The sequence below is a fragment of the Akebia trifoliata genome, chromosome 16, assembly GCF_017979445.1.
Source record: "Akebia trifoliata isolate Shusen 1 chromosome 16, ASM1797944v1, whole genome shotgun sequence".
Classification (NCBI taxonomy): domain Eukaryota; kingdom Viridiplantae; phylum Streptophyta; class Magnoliopsida; order Ranunculales; family Lardizabalaceae; genus Akebia; species Akebia trifoliata.
Window position 1 is genome coordinate 30433545 of NC_141390.1, and position 9046 is coordinate 30442590.

Sequence of the window (9046 nt, forward strand, 5' to 3'; positions counted from 1 at the left end):
TATTTCTCATTTTTGACAGAAAGGAGGTAATTGTAACTACGAGTTTTCTTTTTATAGTGGAATCAGTGTGATCCGTGGACATATCTCAATCTCTAGGGAATCAGGTAAAAATCTATGTTTCTGAGTGTGATTTGTATTTTGTTTCGATTGTCCCTATTTTCTCAATAACTCAGTGGTAACCATGGTAGGTATGGTCCAAGCTATCTTACTTGACAATAATACTTGAACATTTCAATGACAAATGTATTAGGCCAAGGGCCTGACGAGTTTGTTGAAAATAAAATCTTTTAGGTCTATGTGGGCCTCTCCGGTTTGTTGTCAAGGCAGATTATAATCGCAAGAATACCAGGGAAAGGTGCACATTTTACAACCTAACCTAAACTGCGTTTAAGAAAATTCTTTGAAGTTGAACCCGGTCCATATAATCAGAATATTTTGGGTTGGGTGACCCATCATTTTAAGCAGATTTATAACTCAAAACTTGACTCAAGGACCATGGGCTAACTTTGTGTCCCCGTGATTTGTTAATTTGAATAAAATTAAAATTTAATTCTTCAGATTTTTTTTTTACCCTTTTGGAATGTATTTGTATATAGCAATCTTTTTTGTTGTTGTTGTTATTTATTGCTTTGGGAGAAAATAAAATGGGGGTTAAATAGCAAAATTCTTCTAGAGTGGTCAGAAATATTTCTTCATTAAAAAAAAATCAATCCTGGACTAAACTATCCAAGAAAAAGGAAATTAAGCCTTGCTTTTGAATAAAATTTGACTCTGAACTCAACTGTCCATTAATATTCATTGTTAACGTTTAAATGGAAGGGTTCTACATGGATCCTTTGAAAGTAATACAATAATAAAATATTCGGTCAAATTAAGAAATTTAGAAACAACTAAGAAAATGGATCAATTAGATGGTTAAAAAATTCTTGAAAATTGAATACGAAGTCATGATATAATGTATCATTTATTGAAGACTACCTGTTATGCGTTAATTTCACAATTGTAAATTAAAGAGAAGAAGACTTGGTAATATATTACTTCTAGACAACATCATCTATGTGTGATCTTCAACTAGTGGGCCCAGGGGCGGAGCCAGGATTTTCTTGTAGTGGGGGCAAACTATGGTTAGTTGTATAGTTGAAGAACTTGAAGATGAATGGTTTTAAGGATAAATTCAGAAAATTTTGGTTAGAGATTGAAGAAAAGGATATTTAGATCATTTCCAATTAGTATATGAGAAAGGCCGGTCAAGAGGCAATGTCATCAACAAAAAATTGAAAGGAAGAGGGGCTAACGGTCCCGAAGTCAAGTGCTTTAAAAAAATTGTCTAGAAGAAATAACAGTTCAGAATTGTGACCGCCATCGAACATGACCACCGTTGAAACTGAATTAATTTAGTTTTGAGAGCTGCTATTGGCACCCCAATTTTTACTTATTATACTTCAATGTCTTAAATTATTTATCACCTCCTAATTAAAGTTTAAAACACTCTCTTCAAACATTACAAAGGTTTGTCTCAAATTATAATCGCAACATTACAAAACATTCTAATACTTTATTTGAACAATTTTAATATTTGTTTGCAATTATGATTAGGATCATATAAAATCATGTAACCAAAAAATAAAAATCTAGCCAAAAAAAGAAAAAGAAAAGAAAAGAAAGAGAGAGATTCTATTGACATCCCAACTTTTCTTTATTATTAATCGTTCACTTAATTTTTTTATATTTTATAATTGGGGTATAATAAGGAAAAGTTATGGTGCCAATTGTAGCTCTCTTAATTTTTCCAAGAAGGTTTTTCTCTGGTGTACAATGCTCTTGGATGCTTTTGTGAACAAGTATAAATGAGATAAAAATGCTAGGCACATTAGTATCGTTCATATCTTCCAATCATTTTCTTTTGAGACGTGATAATCTGACTCCCCCACATGACATACTCAAAATACTCTCTTGATGTGGCATGTGCTAAAACCATAGATTTTCTGCATCAGCCGGGAAACACATCTGCACATCCCCATAAATATATGTGCAGTTGTGTATCTCGAGGCAAAAAGATCTAGGATTCTAGCACATTGAAGATGATGGTTCGATCGAAGACAAAATTGACTAGTTTAAAAATAATTTACGTACCTTTGAGGGTAATAGTTTAAAGATGACGGGTTTCTCAAGTAAACTCATCTTTCAATCTTGAGATTCTATCTCCTTCAGCCTACAAATCTCAAAAGCAATATAGAAGTAGGGTGATGGAGTTTTGGATAGAAAAATCAAAGATTTTCTACAAGACATTGAATGCAATGGATTGTGAACAAAATTGAATCAGTTAAATATAGTTTAACCTAGAAATTAATACTTTGAAGATGGCATGTTTTTCTGGGAGAAAAATCATGGGACTTTGGTGAAAGATCGAATTTCAAGGGCCTTAATTTGGCAATTTTACTTTTGTATCTTAGACAAAACATAGGTGAAGGAGAGGGCATATTATCAATTTGAAAACACATAATATTTTGATCAAAACATGGAGCAGTATCCCTAAAAAAAATGAGAAAAATTGAGGGGGGAGGAGGCAACAAACACAAGCATATCTCTAATATTGTTCAAAAACTGGAGGTGAACTCTGAAAAAATTGAGAGGGGGGCAGAAAACACAATGGGTATCTTTATTATTCATTAATCATAAAGGGATACTTAAAAGACATTGAGTTACAACCATAATTATAATAAATGCACAAGTTGAATGTTCTCAAGGAGTAGGAGAAAGAAGCAAAAGAATAAGAATGAAGATAATTGAAATGGATTTGAAAATACTTTCACGAAAATATGACATGGCACTAGAAAAAGTAAAAATAAGGAAGAACAAGATTCATTAACCCAACCTAAAATCTTTGGGAGAAGGCTTTTACGATGAATATGATAATATGTATTTCGTTTGTATATAACTTAGAACATTTTAACACAATGATTATACTTGTAACTTGCTTACGTGCAATAATTATATGTGAAAACAAAGAAAACTAGTAAACAAAAATAAATCGAAGTAAGCCCGCCTGTAGCAGGAACATCCTCTATGTGGTTAAATGGATAAAAGAGGAAATATAATAAAATTAGAGCGGTACTATAGAAAAAGGGGCTAAAAAAAAATATAGTAAAATTGAAGGGGATATAATGTTGAAAAATTTTGAAACGGTAGATACCCGAGAATGAACAAAATGAAAGTTTGACCGAGGCTTGTGTTGAACACAATGTCCTTAAGACAATTTTGTTCCCGCAACTTGGTGCACACGGATCAATGAACAATTGTCTCCCAGGATACAACGATCACACGTGTAGAGGCAGCACTACAATCTACACGTCTAGCGAACCGAACGCTACTGTTTATACTCTCAAAGAATGCAGAAGGAAAACAGAATGCTTGCACGTTTAAACAGCAAAGAAGAAGAGAAATTTTTTGAGTGAATAAAACTGAGGTCGAGATGACCTATTTATAGAAATTTAAGAGACAAGGTGTCTCTTAGGAAAAGCTATGAATTTCTTGGGGCCACTCTCCAAGGTCATGTTGACCCTTGACTTAACATGTTGCAGGTAGGACTTTTCAAGGGTGGAGCTTGTGACCGTGGTATTAGTCCCACTTGAAAGATTGGGATACCCACAATATCAAATAAAAAGAAGAAAGAAGAACATAATGAAGTTATAGAATTTATTGAGCAATAAAGAAATAAGTTTCAAGGAATGACACTTTCTTTGGATCAGACTTTGAATTATGATAGATGTATTTTGGAATGTTCATTTACTATTCAAAGAAGTACAATGATTTAGCTCCATCTGAATTATTGTGTACATGACTATGATGGTTCTAATGATCCCGACCGCCCAATTAATGTACTTCAACTGATTCTATGGTTTTGCCCTTGATTGGTTTCAAATACCAAGTTTGTTATTAATAATTTCTTATTAATTTGTTTTGTTATTAGAAAAAGAAATAGAGAAATTTTCAAAATAAGAAAATTTTCTAATACAAATATATATTTTGCAACATAAGATCTCGATCATTTCATTAGTTATCCATTATTAATTTTAAGTTCTTTCTTGCATCTTGGAATCTTTTCAAGTAATAAAAAACTTGCGCACAATTAAACAGAATTATACATCAACTCTTCATTTAAATTAAACCTTTGAACAAAACCCCTTTTAAAAGGAATATCAAAACACAGGTTTCTTATTACTAAGACAAACACTATTTGGGACATTGTATGGTACAAGTGATAGCGTTACGTAAGATAGACAAGACACCCTTACCATAATTTATTGGGGTAAAAAAAAGGAGACACTAAATTTCGGCGTCATGGTTTTGGCTAGGTAGGCCTCGACAACCTTGTACTTGGCCATGAATTTACTCTTGATAGCCTTAATTCCCTCTTCGTTGATTTCAACACCATCCTTGTGATGGTAATGACTCACTTGTTTACAAATGCATCCTCCATTGCCAGATTCCTCAATCTTATCCTCGACAACTACTTTTTCCAGGCCGTCTGGAAATTTATCACCTTCGAAAATAGTGTATTTGCAGTAGAAGTTCTCTTTATCAAGTATTTCGATCCTTATCTTCACATGTTTCAAGTCTTTCAAGTCACCAGCTGCATAGAATCATATCTAAGTTAGTATTTGTTGACAAAAAAAAAAAAAATAATAATAATAATAATAAATATATTGAAGTGTTCGGAGAGTGAATCTAGTGCTTTTAATATCTGAAATCATTTTGGGAGTTCATAGCACTTCCTACTTTTCAAACCAACTTTCCATGTCCAACGTTTTTGACAATCAAACAAAACTAAGAGTATGTTTGACTACAAATGGAAAATATGGTGGAAAGCTATTTACCATGGAAATGGCATTTTTCGAATGTTTGATTGCATTTTTAAATGAAAAATAATTTTCCACCCTCCTTCAAAAGTCTTACAAAATTTGAATTTCATTTTCCCATCCACACCTTTGAGAAAATGAAATTCACCCTTATTTTTCATTTCCAAATCAAAATCCTAACTTCATCCATTTTTCTTCTTGCCACCATAGCCACCCGTCACATTCAACCCTTCATTGTCGTTGCCGCCAGCCACCACCCTCTCTCTCTCTCTCTCTCTCTCTCTCTCTCTCTCTTCTTCTTCTTCTCCTTATTCTTCCTCCTCCCTCCATCCCAACCCTCTCCCTCTCCTCTCTTCTTCTTCTTCTTTCTCCTCCTCCTCCCTCTACCCGACCCTCTATCTCTTCTCCACCTCCTCCATTTCTACTTCTTCTCATATATATTTTTTAATGATTTTTTCTAGATAAAATCAAACAATGGAACTTGGTATTCCAACTCCACTAATTTTCCACAACTATTTTTCCATAGATTTCAAAGTTCATGGAAAATCATTTTCCATACAATTAAACATATACTTAAAGTTATGGATATATTTTTGTTTACAATGTACATTTATTTTAGCTAATAACTAAAATACCCTTCATTTGTTTCAAAAATTATTTAATTACTAAAATACCCTTCATCATATCTTTAAGATATTAATTATTAAAGACAAAAGGACCACAACTTATGGTTTTAAATCTCATCGCACACCGTCTCAATATCATCCATGAACGAAACGGATAGACAAATCATCTCACATTTGCAAAATCTAGCAAGACAAATTAGATGACTTGGATGATATTTTGAAAATCTCATCCAAGTCACTAAAACTCATCCAATCAATCAGGAATCTGTATGTTTTAAATAAAATAAATAATTTTTTTAAATTTAAATATTATTAAATGGTTAAACATCTTCTAATCTATACCTTATTTTATAAAAATAATTATAATCATTTTTATATAAATATATATGAATAAATAATTATAAAAAGAGTAAAAGGGTTTATCTCGTCTGAGATGAGTTAGAATCATCCAAGACAATTCAATCTCGCCCATGAACGAGATGATATGTCAAAACGAGTTTTGAACCATGACACAACTCTTAACATAATCACCAAAATAATGTCCAAAGAACAGTTCTCCAAATAAACACCTCTTGAAAATTGGTATCAATTATCAATTGAACAAAAGAGCTTCAATCAAAAGTAGACGCAATTTTGCAAAACTTCCCAAAAATATGTATGTGTGAGAGTGTGTGTAACCTTACTAGGTAATTCATGTTTTGTAACTTACTTTCACTGAAGCTGATTAGTTTGATGGTTCCAGCCCCTCCATCACCTTCGATTATATCGATGCTCCTAAACACATCAGGCACGAGCTTGGGAAAAAGGTCATGGTCAACATACAAGGCATCGAACAACTTAACTGGAGAGATGAAGCAATTCGACTCATGGCTATAACTGGTGATACCCATCTCCACCTCCGGTTTTAATGAAATAAGATCATGATTAAAGGAAGATGAAGAAGAAAAAGAAGAAGAGAGAGAATAGAGATGAAGATGGTGAGGAGCATTGATGGTATTTATAGACTTTGATCAGGATAGGAAAAGTGGATCTCTAGTCCAAGTTCAATTCCTGGCTACTATTCAATTATATATTCAATGAATCCGAAGTTATATATCAAAAATCTCTTTCAAAGACTTGAAATATTATATAATAACGAGGTTGGGACCGTCAACAACACTAAAACGCGGACTAAGAAATTACTCTCTTTGGTCGATACTACTCAATATCAAGGACTTTCCTTGCTAATGCCAAAATTTTCTTCATTAGGTTAAATGTGAAGACTGATTGACATGGTCCCTGCATATTTTACTTTGACAAACTTTAAAATAAGAGGACTTCATTAGTAAAAGATTTATCCTCTCTTTGAATTGTTCTATGAGATAGTGATTTGTAATGTCATTCTCTAGGATCATCAATCCTCTTCAACAAGATAGGTGTCTTTTGAATTTGAAGTACCCAAATTTGTATTATTTATATTAGAAATTTAAATCCAATCAATCAACCATGTGAGATCTACGGGCCAATTCTTTCTGTGATCATGGCATAGGTGATAGAATCAAATGACTCTTACTGTCTAATTAGTTTACTTAATCCCCCTAATTCTATTTGGCTTTGCCCTTAATTCTTCTCAATTTCTGTTTTTGTTACTAAAATTATACACACCACAGTGATTAGTTTTAAACAAGAATCGTGATAATCTGTCTCCCTTTTTTGTACGCTCCCTTAACAGAGCCGTAGATCCTTTGTTTTGGGATACATAAGTAAAAAAATATACATGTTTCTCTGAATTGCTAGGTTAGGAAATGTACAAAAAAGGGATTCAGATTATCAATAGTCTTTAAACAATTACGAGCTTGTTTAAATAGAAAGTAGTTAAAGATTTTTATTATTTAAAAGTAATTTTTTAACATGAATGTAAACAAACTTTAAACAAATTTATCACTCTTCTTTTAAATAAAAAACATTAGAACAAAGCCCCCTTTGAAAGCAAAATCATAATAAGGGGTTTCTTATTAATTATTGAACCAACTGCAAGTAGTGTTGGCAAAGGTACATAGAATAAATTTTTTCCTTACCTAGGATAGAAGAAGGCATACAGCATTTACTCAACAAAGATAGAATTTGAATGATTTATTGGGCAAAACATAAAAAGACACTAAGCATAGGCATTGGGGTTTTCGGTGAGGTAGGTCTCAACAACCTTGTACATGTCCATGGCCATGTCCTTGCCAGCCTTGATTTCCTCTTCTTTGATCTCAACACCTTCATTGGAATGGTAATAGCTCGTCATCTTACATTTGCATCCTCCATGGCCAGATGCCTTGAACTTATTCTCATAAACGATCGATTCTGGGCTGCCTCTCAGTAATCACCTTCAAACAAAGTGTACTTGCAATAGAAGCTCTCTTTATCAAGTACATCGATCTTGTGCTTCAGATATTTCAAGTGACGTTCTGCATAACAGGCAAATCATAAAAATACAAGCTTATGTTAGTATTTGTAGAAATATATATTATTATGTGACTTCATAAGACCATTCATGTTTGATAACTTACTTTCACTGAAGTTTGAGTTGTTTGATGGTTCCAGCCCCTCCATCTCCGTGGAGTACCTCAACGCTCTTAATCGTGTGGGGCATGAGCTTCGGAATGAGGTCATGATCAAGGAACATTGCCTTGAACAACGTACCTAGAAGCAGAGACGGAGCGGTCCAATTCGTGTGTATAAGTGGTGAGACCCATCTTCACTTTTAGAGAAATAGAAGATGATAGAAGGAGATTGAATTGGCTTAGGAGAGAGTCTATTTTCAAGTTGTGAAGATTGGTGAAGGGCATTTGTAGTATTTATAGATTTATTAGATCATCATGCCTTGGATGTGAACTGTTTATGGTCAATGTTCAATTCCAGGCTGCTATATTTATAAAAATATGAACCCCCAATAAGGAGGCTTCATATTTCCTTAAGATTTGGGTCCCTCTCTGAATTCTTGAAATTCAACTTGATAGAGATTTGAGAGGATTTGTGGTATATGTGTACTTAGCTATATCATTTAAGCCCGGCACATCTTCTAGATGTATTCAAATACCTGGAAGTCAGAAATATCCATCTCCTGACATTTGTGACGGTGGTACGTTGAAGTATTCTAAAATTTTATTTAATTATGCTGGAGTGACCTCAAGATTGGACCTCACATGTCACCCTCTGACATGAAAGTGTATGAGAACCATGTCAAGATGTGCGATATGAGGTCCAAGCTTGAGATCACTCCAGCACGACTCAAATTTATTTCACTTTATTTTTATTTTTAATGTCTACCTGTCCATTCCACCACGGTTCCATCTCCTCACATAGTTTAATATTTTAAAAATAAAAATAAAAATAAAAACGTTCTCCCAGAATCAGTTATAGTAATTTCTTCTTAATTAACATTTATTTTCGACTTTAAGATTCTACTTTCTTCAACTTACAAACAAGATAAAATTTTTGGAAAAGTAGAAAGATGGGATTTTAAATCAAAGGTTTATACTAGACATTGAAGATGATGGATCAAACACAAAGTTGACAAAGTTTAAAAATAAT

At 33.1% G+C, this 9046-nt stretch overlaps 1 long non-coding RNA gene across 1 annotated transcript; it reads right to left on the reverse strand.

The window, feature by feature from the left end:
• Window positions 1-4197: 4197 nt before the first annotated feature.
• Window positions 4198-7336, reverse strand: LOC147383460 (uncharacterized). Its single transcript, XR_015173613.1, has 2 exons — window positions 6195-7336; window positions 4198-4633 (listed from the first exon to the last, which is right to left on the reverse strand). It is a non-coding gene; the product is annotated as an uncharacterized LOC147383460 (long non-coding RNA).
• Window positions 7337-9046: the final 1710 nt, after the last annotated feature.